This window comes from Chanodichthys erythropterus, chromosome 2 (genome assembly GCF_024489055.1).
Source record: "Chanodichthys erythropterus isolate Z2021 chromosome 2, ASM2448905v1, whole genome shotgun sequence".
In the NCBI taxonomy this organism is placed as follows: Eukaryota; Metazoa; Chordata; class Actinopteri; order Cypriniformes; family Xenocyprididae; genus Chanodichthys; species Chanodichthys erythropterus.
In genome coordinates, this window is record NC_090222.1 from 11,122,103 (window position 1) to 11,142,043 (window position 19,941).

Sequence of the window (19,941 nt, forward strand, 5' to 3'; positions counted from 1 at the left end):
GGAGAGTAACCAGGAAATGAAAACAAATAACTGCCTGTTCATCTGCCAGAGTGATGCTTTGTATTCCACTTCTCTCACCCTTTGTCACCTCTGCTTTTGACTCAAAAACTCATTATTCCATTTTACTGAACAACATGTTTGCTTGGTTTTTCTACATCGAAAATAAGTACCTTAAACAGAAATTGTGCTGTATATTTGGTATTAATATAGTAAGGCATAATGAGAAGTGTAAACAGGTGTGACATAAATTCCTCTGCTTTCTCACAGAAACTTCTGGTGATGGTAACATATCTCAGTAGCCATTTAAAAGTTAGCCAGTGTTCTCTCTCTGACAACAGTCTGCTTTGTGGATCTCACCCACAGCCCCCCTTTCCTTTTTATGTAATCAGACCCCATTACATAGCTAAAGCAGTGGATGATTGTGGTTATTTAAAGCTTTAACAGTTGTTGAGCATTCTCACTGCTATCTTCTCATTACTGTAGTATTACTCATATATATGTATATGTTTTGAGTATCCAATAAGATTAAGGATAAAGTAATTTTTGTTACATTCTTGGTCTAAGCTTTGATATTATGCAATATGTTCATTGAGGATAAAATGGTTCAGTCTTTTAAAGCACACCTTTTACTCCAATTTAGGTCTTTAGTGTGAATATGTGAGTTTGAGGTTACTAAACTCACAATTTCTTTGAGAAATTTGAGAAATGTCTTTTGTTAAATGTTTCTTGTCTAAAATGGCTATTTGAGAGCTGTGTGATTTTATTTATTTATTAATTTATTAATTATTATCTCACAAATCACACAGGACAGTTGTCTTTTCTAAGCTTTAATGAAGCATTGATTTAATCATATCTATAAACTCCTCTCTGTGGAATTAGCTGTTCACACCAGGTTACACTTTATTTTGATAGTCTACTTTAGACATTCTACTAAGTAACTACATGTCATTGTCCACTAACTTCCATTAACTTGCAAACATGTCAAGAAACTCTCATTAGAGTATTAGCGGACTATTGGTTAGGGTTAGTAGAATAAGATGACGTACTCGCAGTCAAATTACAGTCCGTACTAGAATGTTTGTTGGGGACCATCAAAATAAAGTGTAAGCAAATATTAAGCAGACATCCTTCTAATACTCTGGTAGTTGACAGGTAGTTGCAAAGTTACTTATATTTAGTAGTAGAATGTCTAAAGTGGACTATCGAAATGCTGTTTCATAAAAACATGTTACCATAGACCAGTGGTGCCAAAAATCTTTTAAAATTATGCAGGCCTACCCCCTGAGGCATTTAACATCCTTCCACTTAGACTGCAGTTACACCTTTTCCATTAAGATACAATTTTTGCCCCCTTAAATTGATTTTCCAGTGCATTTTTTTATATTTATAAATAATGTTTTAAATAAAGTAAGTCACTGTCATAATTAGCGAGCCATCAAGTCATTCATTCATTCAATAAAGAAGCAAGTAGCTGTGTTTATGAATGGGTCATTGAATCATTGACTCTCACGATTCGTTCAATGTTGCAGATTCATTCATGACACATCGCTGCGCTTTGTGTTGTAGTTCTGCTATGACTTTTTGTTGAAACTCAATACTGTTTAAAATATACATTACCACCATTTTTTTTTTTGTTGAACTGGACAAATTGCTTTCTTGCTCGTATAATATAATATTACAGGGCTTTATTTTTTAAAAATATATAAAAAATATTTTTAAAATTACAAAAATATTGTTAACTATATCATATAATAAAATATAGTATTCATTGTTACTGCTGTAATATAATATTACATTTTTATGGGATCTCCTTCAAGGCTTTCAGATTCTTTTGTTTTTTAATATTTTTTCACTGCGTGAGAAAATGGACGTGTGGCACGAGAACAGTGTCAATTGCAGGGCACACAAGTCTTGTTTTTGTATTGAAGAGAGTTTGAGTCCACTTTTAAATCAAATTTTCCTGATAATTTACTCACCCCCATGTCATCTAAGATGTTCATGTCTTTCTTTTTCAGTCGAAAAGAAATTAAGGTTTTTGATGAAAACATTCCAGGATTATTCTCCTTATAGTGGACTTCAATGGCCTCCAAACGGTTGAAGGTCAAAATTACAGTTTCAGTGCAGCTTCAAAGGTTTTTTTTTTTTTTTGCTTCAAAGGGCTTTAAACGATACCAGACGAGGAATAAGAGTCTTATCTAGCGAAACGATCGGTCATTTTCGAAAAAAAAATACAACTATATATGCTTTATAAACACAAATTATCTCCTTGCACGTGCTTCCGCTTTCCGTATTCTCTTAAATGCTTACGCTGTATGTCTTACGCTTTCCCTATTCTACTTATGGATTGAACGTGGTGCCAGTTTCGTTTTTTTTTTTTTTTTCCGTAAATTGAATAGGGAAGATGTAGAACATACGGCATTAGCATTTTGAGGATTATGGAAAGCGGAAGCACATGCAAGCTGTTAATTTGTGTTTATAAAGCATATACAGTTTTATTTTTTTTGAAAATGACCAATCATATCGCTAGATAAGACCCTTATTCCTTGTCTGGTATCGTTTAAAGCCCTTTGAAGCTGCACTTCTTCTGCATTTCTTTTCGACTGTAGAAAGAAAGACATGAACATCTTGGATGACATGGGGGTGAGTAAATTATCAGGAAAATTTAATTTAAAAGTGGACTAATCCTTTAAATAGATCTCTAGGCACAGTCTATATTTGTGTTCATGCTATTAAGTGGTAAAACCCCACTTTTACAAAGGTACATTGTCGAGAATGGCAGTAATACGCTCGATTTGCTAAGGCAGCATGCTCTTCACGAAACCTAACATATGCACGCAATTCAATTTTATGAACCGATATGGGTGCACTGTTGGTTACAGTGTTTACTTTTTTCGTATTTTGCACAATTTCTTTTTTTGTAAAACAAAAAACAAAAAACAAAAAAACAAAAACACACACACCAAGGATTTGCCATCTAAGTATTAAATTTGCCATCCAGTATAAATTTGTTTATTTTACAAAATTACTACAAATTACTTTTTCATATTATTTTTTTTATTTAGTAAATATTATATAAAATAAATTATTAAATTAAATTGTTTTAAATTAATTTTTAAAATACATTACTAATTAAATAGTGTGGTATCAAATCAGCTTTATATTGGCCATCGGTCTCCCTGCTCTCTAAATATTAGCATTGGCATTGGTCATCAAAAAATAAGTATGGAATACTCTGAACAAGTCTCAGTATTTTTTCCCCTATGCTTTCCTTTTGCATGTAGGTGTTTCACTCTTAATTAGAAGCTAATTGTTTTCTTGCTCTATGAGGAATTCTTACTCCTGCTGGATCTCATTGTACAATTAATTATTTTCCATTGATATGCACAATACATCAGAATGCAATGTGCACACAGTATAGCAAAATGAATTTGAAAAGCAAGGTAGAAAAAATGATTGTCTCTATTCTACTACAGGTCACCTGAAGTCCAAAGTGAGTTTTTTAGTTTTTATTGACTTTAAGGCCCCTTTTCAGGTAAAGACTTTAAAGGTCCATTCAATTAGTTTTGGGAGTTTTGTGTTTAGCCATGAAGGTCAAACAGTATTGAAACAATGAATCGAATGGCAATCAGGGTTTTTCCTGGTTCAAAATGAGGCAGAGATGGTAAAATCCTGATCACGACAGAAAAAAAAAACACTTTTATAAGCACGTATTTTAGGTATTTTAATATTAAGAGAATAAGATTTGTATTTTGAGAACACTATCATATATATAGTATTCCCCATAGGATTGTGCTTTTTCTGTGGTGGTTGTACCTCTGTCCCTCCCTATAGGGGACAATTTTGAAGGTAGAAGGTGTGCTCTAGGCACATGCTTTCCTTGATTGGTTTTCCCTGAATAAAAATGCGTTGTCGCTGAAAACAAAAGTAAAAGAGTGACGCACATTCCTTGCATTTTACCAAATGAGATTTCCGTGCCTTAATTAAAATCAACACATTAATGATTTATCTCTCATCCACCCGCAAATTACTTGGAATGTCATTTTGTATTACTTGGCCGGCCCAACCCGGCGGATTATCTGTAGGGATTAGCATTTCAAGCAAAAATAATATTTGAAGATCGCTGGGAATTATTCGAAAATCGCACCATTCACGCTTTCAATTCTTTTTTTTCCACGGTCATTCATAACGGTGCGGAGCAGACTGAAAACACTCGCTCTCCGCACCATTATGAATGCCAGTGCGGCCGTGAGCCTTTTACTTTCACTTTCAAATTAGCGCCAATTTGGTAGTGGCAATTGCTTGAATGCTGGGTTCATTGTTAATTCTATTGAAAAACACAACAACAAAGCAGTACAATGACAAACCCGCTTAAATGGACGCTTTTACATTTTGATTTGAAACCAAAACTTCTACCGTCATCTTGTCAGTCAAGAGTGAGGCGAGGTGAAATCTGACTGACTGTTGCTGATTTGTGCTGTGACTCATGTGCTGCCATAATGATTTTAGGCTGCCTAAACGCGTAATAACATATTGTGAACAGACTGAATGACGGCACTTATGTTAAAATAAATTTTAATGTCTGTTATATGCTACACAAGTCTAGTGTGCGTGTGAGCCAATGTCTGTGCTGAATGACAGCTTTTAGGTGCATTATTGGCAGCGTGTGCCACCCTCTGGTTACAAGTCACCACCACCACATCAAATGGGGATTTTTTTTAAGACGATAATCGCACAACCTATTCGATATTCTACAATTAAATCGATTATTCGAAAATCGTGACACATCCCTAATTACTTGATGTGCATATAACCGCGATTCGCACATCGCTTTCGTGTGCTCTCGCAGAATGTCCTGAGCGGCTCCATTCGAAGCAAGGAAGTTGTAGGGCCGGAGTGAAAACGATCTTTTCGGCACGGAATCCGGCGGATGGGCGGAATGGTTCGAGAATGGACACAGGCTGGGAAGCCACAATGGAACCGTGGTAAAGGGGTATCTGAGCATGTGACTGCCTGGCAATATTTTTATCAAATATGAGATTTGAGATAAAGTTTAAGCTTCACTAAGCATATTTCTCTAATGACATCTAGGTAAAGAAAGACTGTTCAACAACCGATAAATCATTTTAGCATTGATTTTGCGATGTGTGAATGTGCGAAAGTCACATCCCAGCATGTGAGATGTCAAGTATAGCAGAACTGTATGCAATGCAGTTTTTTTTTATGAGAGGATAACAAAAAATAAATGCATTTTATGTTGGATGTCACATTGTCTTAACAGAGTTATACATGACTTAACATGAATAAAAGCACAGCATAAAATAATGCTGGATCATTTACACCAAACCAAAGCAGGATCATAGCCACCTCTGACATAATAAAGGCTAAAGTGGCCATTATAGTACAGCTTTTAATGTGGCATTGTGCCTTCACGCAGAATTTAGAGCCGGCACAGTGCCTTCACTGATCAGCCTTGACTCATCAGTATAAAGATATTGTAATATTGCTGCTCCTAAACAAATTGTTAGGTCAGTTTTTACTCTCATTTGGCACTTGGTGTTAATTTCTAAGTACAACCTTTCGGAAACTACGATTTTTGTGTCATCAATGTCAGCTAAACCCAGTTTTAAATTAGGGATGCACCGATACCACTTTTTTGGAGTACGAGTACGAGTACGAGTACTTGCATTTCAGTACTCGCCGATACCGATACCGAGTACTTAATAAAAAAAAACATGATTTCAATTTACAGGTAACAGCTTTAGTCATATAAATTTAACAAAAAAACAAGGGACTAGTTTGGAATTAAGAACATTTATTTAAAATGAAAAGCATGTTGTATGCAAAATATTACAGAATAAATAATTATAAAAAAATAATTAAAAAGTGACAGTGCAACTCAAGTATTTTTTTCAGTTTGTTGTAAACTCTGCCGCTTTGGACAACACAAGGGGCATTCATAAACATCTTTTTAGTGATGTTTAGCTATTTAGTGCACAATATTTGGATAAATATGTTTATGTCGTTGCGGCGTGAAACTCTCGTCTATCCACTGGGAGGTTAGGCTAATTAGCGACACGGGGCTAACACTGCTTGTCCAAATATCCGTGGTGAAACTAAACGCAGAGGAGGCTTGCAGTAGGCTGTGGATATGTTTTTTCACGGAGTCGTGTAGTTTAGGCAGCTCTGTGTCAGTCATGTAGCGGCGGCTTGGGACATCATATCTGGGCTCCAAAACATGGAGGAGACGCAGGAATCCCACATTTTCTTCCTCTGAGAGTGGCTGGTCACTCAATGCAATGTACTCGATAATTGCTTGTGTTATTTTCACAGCACGTGGATTGTCTCTGGACATTTTCTCTCGTCTTGCAAGAGTTTGCTGCAGCGTGGGTTGTGTTGGTTTAGAAGCGTGGGTAAACTCTTTGTACTCATTGTCATGTTGGGATTTTAGGTGCTTGATTAAATTACTTGTGTTAAATGAGCTACCTTTTGAGCCTCCTCTGGACAATTTCGCTGAGCACAATTTGCAGTCCGCCTTTGTTTTGTCGTCTTCATTCACTTTGAAATAGTTCCACACGGCTGACATGTTGTCTCGCCTCGCCTTCTCCCCGCTCTGAGCTGCAGCCGGGGCGGAGCCTGGGGGCGGGCACTCGGCGCCTTTGATTAACCCCTTACACGCCGCTCAAACATAGACATTTCTCAGACCGTGGTATCGGTCCCCGGTATCGGGGGACTTTTAACGAGTACGAGTACTTTAGAAAATGTGGTATCGAGGCCGATACCAGATACCGGTATCGGTATCGGTGCATCCCTATTTTAAATTAATAAGATAAAAAAATAAAACAAATTGTGGTAGGTTGCTTTGCATGTTGGTCAGACAGTCTCTTTAGGCAGTGTCTAAGTAGGCAGTTCATGGCCACAATAATATGCTGCATGCCAACAACCTTATGCCAGTAGTGAAAAGTCTGGCTATGCAAGATTAGATTTCATGAGATCTGAATACTCATTGTTGAACCCATAGTCCAGAGTACTTCCATTGACACCACGGGCATAAACCTCATTTGTTTGCCTCAGTGCACACTGCAGCTCATATTTCTGCTTTCCTATGTCAGCCTCCCTGTCACTGGTGCTTAAAATAGAGCCCATAACAGATAATCCTGTCTATCAGCTGTACTAACCACTGCATCACTACACCCTTCTCCCTGTTCACACCCACCACAATCCTCACTGAAGCTTGTAGACACACCCAACATTTAAATCATCTTCCATGTCTAATGTTCTGATTATATTTCAATTTTTTTTTTTTTTTTTGAAATTATATTCCTTTTTAATACTTAACTATAGTTAAAAATGCTTCACACAACTCACAAATGAGCGTGTCTCAGAGGCTGAAAGATGAGAGACAAGCTTTGCATATCTGGCAGCAGCACATGGTCTCTTAATATTAGCTCAACAAATATACCAGCTCTCTTGGCACAAGCACGTCTGTGTGGTCTGTTAGTGCATCACCAAATGTGATGAGCTTGACCAACTTCATGTTTGTTCACGTGAACTTTCCACACTGAATCCTTCTTTTTTGCAGTAGACTGTAGGTAATGTAAGATCACAGTGGAAAACCAAGATATTTTTAGTTAGGCAAGTAATCCTAACTCACTGAAGTCTGGCTAACTTATTTAACCCTGATGGGAATGAGAAATTGTAGCGTCTACGTCTTCTTTGGGCTGGGCTGATCGTCCTTACATTTTAGCTTGTTATGCCATTACTATTTTGGGAATCTGCTGACAGACGGTGTTTTATGAGAACTGTTCAGAACGCAGTTCAACAGCCTTTATAGTGGAGAGCAACACAAGTCTACAAGAAAGTTGGTCCTTTATCCAAGACTTGTCTCAAAAGTCATCTCATTACCCCATAATTTGCTGTTTTTCAGACAATGTTGTTTCTCATAGGATCAAGGTGCAGTAACATTGGGCTAATTTCAGATGACATTTTTGCATCCTTGCAGGGCATTGTGGAAAGGAGATACTGTGTGCAGTTGTTCTAAACAAAAATGTAAATAAACTTTTCACACAAATTAAAAATTAAAATTATAATAATGAAAAAATTGCTACGCCATAAAGGCAACATTCTGACAGTCATGCACTGCACCCTTAAGTGTACTGAAGTGTTCTGCCCTCCAGAGTGAATAGGGCATAGTTATGTTTGCTTTCGAATGGAATTCGCCCATTAAATATGATTGTAGATCTTTGCTGTGATTGATCCTCTGTAACTATAGCAACTTCTACAGATAAACTGTATAAGTTGCTGTAGAAGTTGCTAAATTTACTTCATTTGTCATGTACTATAGATGTGCTACATACATCTATAGTACATGACAAATGAAGTAAATTTATTAGTGCAGTATCTGAGTATCTGAGACCTATTCCTAAATCATTCAGTGGCTCAGGGTGTTTGGAACGAACTAATTATTATTTCTTGCTTTCTCCGCCCATCCTCTAATCCCATTGGAGTTATTTCTCTCCCAGACTTAGCCTGAGCAAATGCTGTTTTTCTGCAGTTTACCCAGACACCTGCTTTCCCCAACACCTGCACCTGCTTGCCTTGCATTATGATTATTGTATATTAAAGGGTACATAACACACACAGTTTCTGCCAATCTCATGTTACGCTTGAGTAGTAGAGCATCCTTCATATCTCTGAAAAGTCTTTAGTTTTATCATATTTAGAAAAGATTGATGCGCTGTACTTAGTCTTTCCGAAACTCCTGGAGGCAGGCCGTGGGCAGAGCTTAAGAGTCATGAGCACGTGCAGCTTTTGTGTAGAGATTGTCTGCAAGCTGCGACATCATTATAAATAAAAATGGAATAAAAACGTTTGTGTTGTTTACATTATAATATATGCACTTCCGCGCTGATTGCCAACAAAACACAAACATTTGATGCAGTTTTACTCACCGCCTGCGATCTGCAAATCCAGCATCAAACTGGGACTTGTTTACAAAGCATTTATCACCGAAACAAACAAACATATGTGCACAACTCCGTTGCTGCCCTGGAAAAACAAACTACATCCACTGTTCCCTTAACGCTGGGTTCTTTGGGAAGCTGAAAAAGGTAATCTTTCCCTCACAACCAAAAACAGACTTCTTTGGTGACATTTTTGAAAAATATCTCAGCTTCCGTAACCCAAACGAAGCACGTTAATGGGCTCTTGCTCTCTCGCTCTAGGTGATATGTGCGAACGCTTATCAGGGAGAAGTGCCCATACAAGGAATTCCGCACTTTATTATGTGATACAGGGCCAAACTCGGAAAAAAAACTTTCCAAAACATATCCGAAACTGGAAGGAGTGTATCTAATGTATCTAATCGGGTGACCGGATCGCGATTTGCAAAACAGAATACAAAGATTAAATGTATGGACTCGCGTACCTCTCTCATTCGGCATGAACCAAAATGTTTCCGTGGCTTCGATGTTACATTTAATTGTTAACCTATTATTTATTTTGTAAACATAGCTTTGTGCTTCACTCGTGTCATATTCATGTAAATACTGCCACAGCCCTATCAGTGGGTACAGAATATACCCAGATTCTCGGTACTACCGGTACTACAGAAATGCTGATATTGTCACATTTTCAAAATTTCAGTACCGACTTGGTACCAAAGTACCGGTACTTTTGACAACACTAGATCCAGCCAATACTGAGTTGGCATTTGGACGTAAACAAGGAAGCCTGGACTGAGTTCACTATGTATGACAACGGTTCAAATTGTAGAATAATGTCATTATTTTTGTTTTGTTTTTGCACACAAAAAAAAATCTTGTCACTTCATAACATTAAAGTGATAGTTCACCTAAAAATGAAAATTTAATGTTAATCTACTTACCCCCAGAGCATCCAAGATGTAGGTTTCTTCAGTAGAACACAAATGATGATTTTTAACTCCAAACGTTACGGTCTGTCAGTCATATAATGCATTGAAACGGTAACACCATCTATGAGAATAAAAAAACAAAACAAACATGCACAGACAAATCCATATTAAACCCTGCGGTTTAGTATCCGGATCACGAGCCACAGAGTTTAATTTGTCTGTGCATGTTTTTTTTTATTCTCATAGATGGTGTTACCGTTTCAGTGGTACCGTTTAAGTGTCAAGTAAGTTTCATTCATAATGTTTCTCCTTTAATCTGATATCAAATTTCATACCGTATTGTCCCTCACAACCGGTAGTGTAACAAGCCTATAAGCAAGCTTAATTGTTATATACTAGTTTGACATGACATGACAAAAGTTTTGTGTAGGTTGTCAGAATACTCCCTCACCTTGCTAATCTTCCATGTGGACATTTCTCTGAAACCTCCACAAGCGCCACAGAGAAAACAAACGCATGCAAAACCTGAGGTAAAATGAAATGATTTTGTTTTTTCTGCTCCTGATATACACTTTTCAAAATAATATATAAATTTTAAAATGTAACCTTAACATGACGGTAATTTAAATGTAGGCTTTGTAAAAATATAAAGCTAAACATTAAATGTGCAAAAAAAAAAAAAAAAAAGTAATAGACTCTTTTCAGGTCAACTAGCAGCAGCAGTATCGTTTAATTGACTTGTCAACTAGTCTTGCGCATCTCTAGTCTCTGCTTAATAATGACTCTCTTTAGATCTGTCCATCTCAAAGTATGTTTGCATTATGTAATCTAGGGCTGGCCGATTATGACCAAAATCACGATATGAGTAATTTATATCACGATATGAGTAATTTTATATCACGATGACAATATATATCACAATATAGTTATTTTTGCTTCAAATAAGATTTTTATGTTATGAAAATGTTCCATATCATTGAAATGTAGTAATTTTCATCAATTTCAAAATAATAATAAAAAAAAAAATACTAGCCTAAAAAACTCTCAAGCTCTTACTGAAGACAAATAAACTGTGATAAAGAAAGAAAACAAACTACAATAGAACAAAGACGGACGAAATAGACCTACATGAACAAATTTAAAACACTACAAAATGTATAAAGTAATTAAAAAGTCTTTACTGTGTAAATTAAATATACATTTATTCTTATTAAAGTTACAAAAGCAAGCAGTAAGAGAATTCTCTTTTTTGCTGTTTGATTAGCGTTAATAATGACAGCAGGTAAATTTGGATGCTGTCCCTTTAAGACTGACTGCACCGATCCATTAACTCGAGCCTTGTCTTTCTCAACTGTACCTTCACTTAAGACATAAATGGCCATGTTTACTTGCAAATACGTGGTCACTTTGACACATAGGTATGTGTATTTAACCGTTCAAGCCCAATTAGTCAGCAAAAGGCACTCAGTTCAGTCCTCACACGCTCTATGAGCAGCAGCTTCATGCGTTTATAACTCTTTTAACATCAAGCACATCCCGCTCTTTATATTCTCATTCATGCATTTCATCACTCTGAAGTGTCAGTAGTGCAATATATTTACATACTACGATATACATACAATATAGCAAAATCTCTAACGATAGACATTTTATTTCGTGGTAACGATATATCATCATATTGTACAGCCCTAATGTAATCGTTGTGAAAGAGAGGAATATCCAGTTACAAACTAATTACCCAATTGTAATCTCTTGGAGGCTGAATAAGACACTAGAGGCCAAAGGTGTCAAACATCAACTCTTGTGTAACTCATGATCATAGTAGATCAAGGCTGAAAACTCAGCAGATTTCTGCAGAATTGGAATATCTGTTGGAATATATTCATAAAGTTCTAAACATCTTCTGTGCCTTGATCTCATCTTTGTTTAATGCATTTTAATTTTTACTTTTAAATTGTATTTAAATGCATTCTACACATTTCCACAAGCAAATTCAGTCTGGACCTGTTCATGTGCAGACCCACAGCTCAAATTTCCACTGAAGTTCTATATATATCTATTATCTTGCGTGTTTATTTGTTAAAGGTGCATTCAGTAGTTTGATGCTAATTTAAAAATCATCACATGAATCGTCATGCTCATTGGCTGCCACCTCTGTAGTTATTATTGTGCTTTACCTGGGGAGACAATGGGAGAATAAGTACCTGTACAGCCGAAAGCAGAAAAGCTCTGAAGTCAGAAGACAGAAAGACCGATTCGAAAGATTTGATGACTGGAAAAAAATCCTGACAGGAAAGGCAATTGTTATTGTGTTCTCTAAAACTCACTAGTATTAGTGCAATTCACATAAAAAATTAGAGATGATCATGCTGATTCACATCGATAGCCTGTAAGTGCAGCATCTAACGCCATTGTGGCATCGGCTCAGGTATATTTATTTTTCCATGTTCTTTACTCAAATCACTCACATTGCGGACGGTGTGCATCAACATCAGCGTACTGTACTGTTGATGAAATCACAGAGACAGTTTCCAAACTCATAGACAAGTCAGGTAGCTGAACACGGTGAATGTTAAAAGCAGTGAGCAAATAAACACTGGTTCCAGAATTGTGCTTTGATCTGAACCTCATGGGTCCACAGTTTTTATTCCTAATTTCTGTGCAAAACATTGTAAAGATGAAAGTTATAAAGGCAAGCAAAGCAAGCGTACCACATCAACATTTATATAGCCATTGATAGTGAAATATTATTATTATTATTATTATTGAACCTTATATTGAACCTTGACAAAGTGCAATATTTATTTATGACATTATGATTTTGAGCATTTTGCCTTTATTAGAGAGGACAGTATGAGGAGGGATAGGATGCAATAGGACTGAATAGAGGGGAACAGGATCAGGGAAGAACCTTGAGCCAGGAGTTAAAACTCAGAGTACATTATTCTTAGTGATCATGAGCAAACTACATACTCCTCTAATACTCAGACCCTAATAAGAGCATAGGTGGATGGATCATCCCGTGACGCACAGCAGATGGTGGGAGAGTGAGTGAAGCTCTGGCTAAATCCATGCATGCGTTGGATTAAGAGCTAGTTTAAGACGGAGCCAGAATAGACAGCTCGGGAAACAACCCATTTGTTTTGCACAATTCATTTCTCAGTGCTTTTGCTCAGAAGGCCTTAGTCTATTGTCAGTGTTTCCCACAGGATTTGTGAGACTATGGGGGTGGACATTTATGTTATTATTATTATCATAATTATTCCAAAGACAGTAATATATTACTATTGAAATGCAACTGTAATGTGAAATAAATGTACATGAAACACTACAGTAGTAAACTACAATAATCTTCACAAGAGAAGACTAATTTGAAAATTTTAATAGGTTCTTTGGCTCATAAATATTAATCATGTATGCGTTTGCTCAAACGTATTTGCTAAAATCAAAAAGTGTGTTGTGACAGGTAAGCACTAGCGAATGAAAATTGCACATTGGGCTTGCACATTAGTTCCACCCACTGCTAAAAAAAGTATCCAGTAGTGCTGTCATGGTACCAACATTTCAGTAGTTCTCCATACCAATTTCTGTACCAGAGCAAAAACTGTTGAATTGAGTACTTTAAAAAATGTTGTCCTGTTTTGTTTTGTCCATTGGTAATCACTTTCAATCATCGCAGTTTACAATTCAATCTTGCTTATATTATCAGTATGCTGTAATAAGCTGAAGTGCCTTGTAATAATAAAAAATGTTAGTATTAAAGTTTCTTTACTGTAGTTTTCTATTAGTTTTTAAACTGTGGTATAGCTGACTGCTGAATTAAAAAGGTAGTTTAACTGTTGCTCTACTACTTTAAAGTGTCAGTGACTGTGGCAAGATACAATTTCAGGCAGATTCCTGAAACTGGTGTATAAAGATGCATTTGACTTTGAGTCACCTTTTTTTTTTTTTAACTAGGAGTACTGTAGCACCTTACTGAAAATTTATTCACAGTTATTCACATTTTCCCTCATTTTGACTTTATTACTGACAAATGCTCTTGGTAATAAATAGACTTAACATACAGAAATTAAATATATTACGGAGTGGAAATAGCTACTAAGTCAATAAGTGCCCCTCTGAAGCCACCTACTGTTTAATTTAATGTCTTTTTTATTTTTAAATAAGAGTGAGTTGTCCTACATCCTTTAGTTTTATAAATGGAGATAATCTTTGAAGGATGAACAAATAATATTTTGGTCATCACATTAAAAATAACATTTAAATATGATAACAGAGTTTTGAAGTGCTGGAAAAAGATGTGTGAAGTACTTGAAAGCATTTGACTATTGCTGTCACAATTTCATAGTTACAGTTACTACTACCCACGGTACACATACCTTTCAAAAGATACCAAAACCATGCACATACTCCAAATGGTTCAAGAACAGCATGCAATTAACTTTGGGTTGGCCTTTTTTAGGCGTTTTTGGCAAATTTTACAGGAATGCTTCTCACTAGATCTCACAGCGATGTTATTAATTTTGTGGTCAAAATCAAATGCTTTCTTCAATAGATCGCCCAGCTCTGTGTTGTAACAGTGTTGCGTGATCAAGATCGGCCTGTGAGTAGCCTGTGTTGTCTATTATTGGTCAGAACTGATAAACTGTCCGTGAAGCACAAATGAGAAGCGCAGTTTCGTTCTGCTTTCATTTCGTTGCTATATGATGTTGGGCAACGTTGTGCGACCGCTAACAAAATTTTGGTCGCGTTGGCAGGAAACATTTGGTCGCAGTCTAGAGCTCTGCTTATATAAAACTTCACCATTGACTGTTTAACAGGATCTTAAGATGCTAGTGTTAAATAATGATAATTCAGATGATTCAGCTCAATCCAATTCCTGCTGCACTTCCCTGCTGAAAAATGGTTTAAGCTGTAAGCAGCTGGTTTTAGCTGGTCTCCCAGCCTGACTTAGCTGGTCAAGCTGGTCTCCCAGCCTGGGTTATCTGATGTTCAGCTGGTTTAAGCTGGTCTCTCAGCCTCCCAATCTCCTAGCTCACCAAAACCCCTCTAAAACCAGCTATGACCAGGCTGGGAGACCAGCTAAAACCAGCCTGACCAGCTTAGGCTGGTTTTAGCTGGATTTTTCAGCAGGGTTGTTCTTATTTTTGCCATTTTGGAGACAGAATAGCACTTTTCCCCATCTATTCTTTCGCTCTCCTTCTTTCCATCACCTTTTTCTTGTCTCTGGAGAGAGTGGGTAATTGGCCCCAGAGCCCCAGTGTGTGTTTGTACCACAGGGCCAGAGTTTTCTGTCTCCCTGGAGAACGGACTGTGTTTGTTCCAGCAGCCATGGAACTTAAATACTTGCTTGCTCTCTCTTTCCATCTGTGGGTGTTAGGATTGAGAAAGAACTGCATTGTGGAGTAGACTGAGGGCATGAGGAGAGTCCTGTTATGTTATGTTATGTTATGTTGTGGAATACCCAGTTACCTCAACAGTTTTCTTCAATGGAGTAACTTGATATTATTATGAAATATTTTTTTAAAGATTTTCATCATTTTGGCACTTGTATTTTCTTATTTCAGAGACTGTGAAAAGATATGGCAAGGAGAAAAAGGAAGAACAGACTCAAATTGGCTGAATAAGCAGCATGGACAGAAATCTTGTGACAGAGCACCAGTTTTACACTGACTAAGTTAAGGGGTGAAATGGAAATTCTGTTAATTGACTCATCCTCATGTCTTCTGTAAAACACTTCTGAAGAATAGATTATATTTTTTATTGTTTTTTATTATTATTATTTATTTTTATTTTTTTGTCCATACAATGAAAGTCGATGGGGCCCAATGCTGTTTTAAACCCCTTAGACATTATATGGATATATAAATAGTGTTCTGCAGAAGAAATAAGTGCATACAGGTTTGGATTAGGGCTGCACAATATTGGAAAGAAAAAATACAGTGCGATAATTTGTTTTTCTGCTATATATATTGCGATATGAAATAAATTCACCATATTATTTGAATAGCTCTATGTGGAAAGAATGAATAATTCTAGAATTATTAGGGTGATTTAAATGAAATAAACAGTGCTTTATATTTTTCAGGTAAGTATTCAGGTGCAGAAAATCAATAATCAAAGTAAAATAACACTGCAGTCTTCACTGTATAAATTGAATATAATTAATCTGTGTTAAAGCTGCAAAAGTGATTTTCTCTTTGTATTTTGTTGTTTGTTAACATTCATGACACAGAAAGCAGCAAGCCTGCTGTCACTTTAAGACAGAATGTGTGTTTCCATAATGATACATCTGTTTTCTTTGTTTGCGTTATCTAAGCCATAAGCAACTGTGTTTACAAGGATACCCGTAGAGATGGACATTTTGACATAATTTTGTGTGTATGTGTTCGTTCAAGCACAAATAGATGCGGAAGTGAAAGAAATTCGGTTCCCTTTCAAGTGAACTTTTTTATGACCTCACATAAAAAAAAACCACTGGGGTTAAGGCTCAATTCCAAGTATAGTGTGCTCGTTCCATCTTAAAAGACCACTTTTTAGGAGTAGTGTGGGATTCTACATCAATGCGGGCAACACTTTCCCCTGCTCATATCGAGACGATACTAGTAGCCATAAACAAGCTAAAGCTAGTCCAATCCATCACTGTGAAACAGTTTCAGAGACTGTTAGGCCTCATGGCGGAAGTGTCCAACGTGATACCTTTTTGCCTGCTGTACATGAGACCTTTGCAGTGGTGGCTCAGGGCTCAGGGTTTTCCCCGAGGGGCAGCCCATTTCGTATGATCAAGGTCACGCTGCGATGCCTTCGTGCCTTGGACGTGTGGAAGAATTGTTGGTTCCTGTCCAATGGCCCAGTGTTGTCGGCTTCTTGTCATCGCATAGTGCTAACGACGGATGCCTCTCTGACGGGTTGGGGAGCGACCCTGGACAGACGCTCAGTACGAGGTCTGTGGAGGGACCATCATCTCACTTGGCATATAAATTGTTTAGAGTTGATGGCAGTGTTTCCTGCACTGAAACATTTCCTTCCAGACCTCAGGGGTCACCGTGTTCTAGTTCATTCAGACAATACATCGGTGGTGGCCGATATAAATCATCAAAGGGGTCTGCGATCATGCCCACTTTGGAAACTGGCACATCAGATCCTGTTGTGGGCCCAGGGGAAGCTTCTGTCATTGAGGGCTATGTACATCCCGGGGTCAATGAATCAGGGGGTAGACATACTGTCGAGGTCCGGGAATGGAGGCTTCATCCCAAGGTGGTTAAGGTGGTAAAGTCTCTATGGGAGAAGTTTGATCAGGTGGAAGTGGATCTCTTTGCGTCTCGAGAGACGACTCACTGTCCACTGTGTCAGGTTTTCCCTGACACAGCCAGCCTCTTTTGGGTTGGATGCTCGACCTGGCCGAGGGTACGTCTGTACACTTTTTCCCCGATTGCTCTGCTCCCTGGGGTTCCGGAAAGAGTTTGCAGGGACGGGGTCAGTCTGTTGCTGATAGCCCTGTTCTGGCTCGGCCAAGTATGGTTCTCGGTCCTGGTAGCTCTCCTTAATGGCCCTCCTATGGAAATTCCGTTCAGGAGGGACCTTCTATCTCAGGCGATGGGATCAATCTTCCATCCATGCCCACAACTATGGAAATTGTGGGCTTGGCCTCTGAGGGGGCCCAGCTCATAGATTCAGGTCTCTCGACTGAGGTTGTAGAGACCATCCTTCAATCCAGAGCTCCTTCCACAAGGAAACTCTATGCTTTTTAAATGGAATCTTTTCACTTCTTGGTGTGGAAACCATCAAAAAGTTCTTGTTAACTGCCGAGTTGGTACAGTGCTGGAGATTTTGCAGGAGCGGTTCTCTGCAGGGTTATCTCCGTCTACCTTAAAGGTGTATGTGGCGGCTATATCTGCCTACCAAACTCATTTGGGTGGTATGTCAGTTGGTAGAGACCCCTTAGTAGTTTGTTTCCTTCGAGGCACTTTGAGGCTGAGGCCTGCAGTTCATACGAGATTACCATCATGGGATCTGGCTATTGTACTGGAAGGCCTTTCTTTGGCTCCCTTTGAGCCCATTGAAGAGGTATCTGAGAAGTATCTAACTCTGAAAGTTCTCTTCCTCCTTGCTATTACGTCTCTCAAGAGAATTGGAGACCTGCAAGTCCTGTTGGTTTCTCCTTCATGTCTAGACTTTGCTCCAGGAATGTTTTTTATTATTATTCGACAACAATATTGCATTATACATTTAATTATAGTCATCATCACATGACCAGCATTTACGTTGGGTCTCGTCTTGTTTTCGTCACGTGAAGGTTCGTTGACGACGATATTTAGTGTTAATTTTAGTTGACGAAAGTAACACTAATTTGGATGTATATCTGGTACAGTACATGTCAGTTTTTCTTAACCACCCCCAACCCCAACTTTTTTAAGTCTTGTATGCTCACCAAGGCTGCATTTATTTAATCAAAATACAGTAAAAACAGCCAAATATTTTTACAAATTAAAATAATTTTATTTTAATATATTTTAAAATTTAATTTATAACATTGGTAGGCACCTTAAGCACATAACCCCGTCTCAGATGTAAGAATGCTTTCACCATTCCTGGTGTAAACGGGGCACAATGGGGCAAACAACAGGACCTGGAAGTTTCCTACTCTCTAAAAAGGCAGGAACACACCAAGCCGACGGTCGGCCGTCGGGCAGTTTTTGTTTGTTGGCCGACTAAGTTTTCTCAGTGTGTTCCGCACCGTCGGCTGAAGTTGGTCCTCGTTGGCTATTTTTTCAGCCAATTCGAAATGTTGAATCGGCGTCGGAGCTCGTGGGTCCATTGGGCCATCTGATCATTCTGATTGGCTGTTCAGATACTGCCACCTGCTGGTACGGAAAGGTATTTCATCTTGCGCAGGCGCATAACGGATATGCTACTTGGCTGTCGGCTGTTTAGTATTGGTTTGGTGTGTCAGGCCAACTTTGGACACAGACGCTGCCGATGTGAGCCAACCCCGCAGTCTGCTTTCGTCGCCACTAGTTCGTCGGCGTCGGCTTGGTGTGTTCTGGCCTCAGTCAGAAACTGAAACAGTTTCAATTGGCTATAGAGAGACCTTCCAACACAACAGCAGATCCCAGGCCGGTACCCTCATGTGTATAGCAGGCCTCAGCCTCAATTCACCACAGAGGAAAAGCAATGGTTTCCTCCCCAAAGACTCACCCCCTAAAGCCCAAAGTATACTTCAGCCATCTGTGTCCGCACATCGTCTGCATGACCTAATTTTCATCTTTAGGAGGGTGCACGTACAACAGCGCATGTGCGAGTGACTTGAGTGCTTGAAAACAAAGCCCACTAGATAAACCCACGTCTTTCTGTGCTCTCGTTCAAGTACGTAAACTTTGAAAGCCTTGCATGCTCAATTGTGCATGAGATGGACTGGAAAATGAAGTATACCTGGGTCTTAAAGGTACGTCATAAGCAGCTATGGCCACCACATAAACCTTTAAGGTAGAGGGGGATAACCTTGCTAAGAACCATTCCTGCAGGACCTCTAGCACTGTACCAACAGGGCAGTTAACTGAGTCCAGCTAACGATCCTCGCACCATGAAGTGAACACTCTCCACTTCAGGGCATACAGTTTCCTTTTGGAGGTAGCTCTTGAGTGAAGTATGGTCTCAACAACGTCTCGGTTACAAAGGTAACCCTCGTTCCCTGAAGGAGGGAACGGAGACGTACGTCGGACAGACCGACGAATAGGAATCTCGCTAGAGAGGCCAATCTACTTCGAGTGTAACTAAACGAGCCAATGCACATTGGCATGCAATCATATGCATCAGCTGCTCGCCTCGCAGCGCGGGTATATAATGAGCAGCAGGTGCGTTGCATCTTCAGGTTTTCGCTGAGGAGCCGAACCGGATAGGCGGCAGCATCAGCGGGGTACAGCGACTGTGGCGACGGGACGTACGTCTCCGTTCCCTCCTTCAGGGAATGAGGGTTACCTTTGTAACCGAGACGTTCCCATTCAGTCGGTCACGTTCGACGTACGTCGGACAGACCGACGAATAGGAATCCCTACCAAAGCGCCACAGGA

General features: G+C 38.6%; 1 protein-coding gene across 6 annotated transcripts in view; it reads left to right on the forward strand.

Moving 5' to 3' along the window:
- Nucleotides 1-19,941, forward strand: part of cobl (cordon-bleu WH2 repeat protein) — a 136,855-nt gene that overhangs the window by 2,278 nt on the left and 114,636 nt on the right. The window lies entirely within an intron of this gene.